Source organism: Trypanosoma rangeli (genome assembly GCF_003719475.1).
Source record: "Trypanosoma rangeli strain AM80 chromosome Unknown Tra_15.4_contig_00510, whole genome shotgun sequence".
In the NCBI taxonomy this organism is placed as follows: Eukaryota; Euglenozoa; class Kinetoplastea; order Trypanosomatida; family Trypanosomatidae; genus Trypanosoma; species Trypanosoma rangeli.
Window position 1 is genome coordinate 1 of NW_021706257.1, and position 2,152 is coordinate 2,152.

Consider the following 2,152-nt stretch of genomic DNA (forward strand, 5'->3'; position numbering starts at 1 on the left):
ACGCCAAAAAAAAAGAGATCGCGTCTGGCCCACCGACGAGCACACACACACACACACACACGCACCAAAAACAGCCAAGGCCAAGACGCGCCCGTAGCCACCCGCGTGCCCAGAGGCGCACACGACAAAAAACAAGACAACCAACACTGTCGGCAGCGCGTCGTCGCCATTTCTGCTGCGTGAAGTGTTGCGCCCACGCGCAGGCCGCACGCCTCCACCTCACCGCGCACAACACCACCGCAGCGGAAATCGGGTCCCCCACAGCAGAAGGCAAACCCTTCCGCTGCGACTCAACCACTCACGCTCACACACCACAGTTGACCCCCGCAAGCAACATGGGGGCAACCAACCACACTCCGCAGCCAAACGTCTCAGACGCCCCGTCGCAAAGGGCGTCAGGCGTAGGCGGAATAGAGAAACAAGGTGCACAGCAACGCACCATCAGACCCTCGTACGGCCCGTCGCACCCGCACGATTCAACCTGTTCTGCCCAGTCACAGTGAAACTTGTCTGCAAACAAGCAACACAAAAAAGGGGGAGGAAGGGCCCTTCGGGAATTTCCCCAGCACCAAAATGACCTCGCCGCCAGCACCTCCTCCTCTCATCGCCAAAAAGCCGCCGCCGTTAAGAGCGTAGCCACAAAAACACTGCCTCTGCCCCGCCGCGACACTGTGAGAATCCCAGCAGGGAGCACGCCTGTCACAACCCACACGGCGACACGCATCGCCGGAAACTCCTTTCCTCACGACCCCGTCGTTCCCTCTCGAAGACACGCGCCCTCCACCCACGGCATGAAGCAATAGAAAAGACCCTCCAAGTCAAAAAAAAAAGCCGGGGAAAAAAGGGTCATCTTCCAGCACGTTGTACACAGAGCGCAGCCCAATACACACCACACCGCGCAGCGGCTGCCCCCAACAGACCCCTCGCCAGCAGTCGCGCAATTTGTGCCGCACCTCGCCCTGTGGAACCCCCATGCGGGCCTTGGAGTCTCCCTCGTCGCTGGCAAGCCCTCGGACGAAACAAAGCGCGCCCCCAGCCCCTCACGCACACCATCCAAAGTGCGGCAGACGCGCAGGCACCACAACCATGGGAGCGGCCCAAGTGACTATTTTGCCCCGCGGGAAAAAAAAGCTCACACCCATCAACCGCCGGCCCCGCGCGGGTGCGTGTGTAACCCCACGCACCGAGCACCCCAACACCAGCTGGCTTTGCCGCCCCTGGGCATCTCACAGCACAGGAAGCAGGGCATACACCCAAAAACTGGGCGCAACGAACCTGTCCTGTTGCCCCACGAGGGCAACCGTGGGCACAACCACACAACCGCTGTGCAGGTCCCCGTGTCAAAAACAAACAAACAAACAACGTCAAAGTGGGCCTCTCCGTGGGCGTCCGTTCAGTGAAACAAAACACGGCCACATGCCTTCAGCACCAGCGCCCTCTTTTTTAGACAAACCTTCAGACAAGAAAAAAAACAAAAGAAAGAAGCATATAACAGTAAAATAGCACCAGCCCTCGACCAAGCCCAACACAATCACCATCACCCCCTCGCACCACAGCAGCCAAACAATGGCCTGCCGAGTCCGTGCCCGCCCGCACAGCTCAAGAAAGATCGCTGCTTGCTGTTGCTCTCCCACACCACGGCAGCGCCTGCGCACGGTTAGAAATGAGTGGGTGGGGAACCGACGTAAACAAAAGTTATATGGTGCTTCCCTACATGTGCAACGCGGAGTCGACACAGCAGCGGTCAACCGCCACATATAATGGGCACCAGCGTGGAACCCAGGTATATATCCCACAAGAAGGTCCCATAATGGGAGATCGCAACTTTAGTTCCGCATATGCGGCACACACACACACAAATACCCAAATAAGTGCATGAAGTACAGGCGATGATAACTGGGCTCCCGCTGTGAACCGACGAAGTGGCGGTCTTTAGGGCCCTGCAGCCACCAGGCTCCTCCGCGCGGAGGATCATGGCAGGTATTAGTTTGGGGAAGAAACGAAAAAACAACAACAACACCGCACACACCACCGTACAACGCACTCTCGTAGGAACCAAATCAAGTCAACAACAAAAAAACGGGGGGAGCACAAAATAAATCGATATCAGTTGCTCAGCGGCACCTGGTCGCTTTTCCCTTAAAATTACTTT

General features: G+C 57.4%; 1 annotated feature.

Annotated features, from left to right (window-relative positions):
* Positions 1-40: 40 nt before the first annotated feature.
* Positions 41-73: a microsatellite.
* Positions 74-2,152: the final 2,079 nt, after the last annotated feature.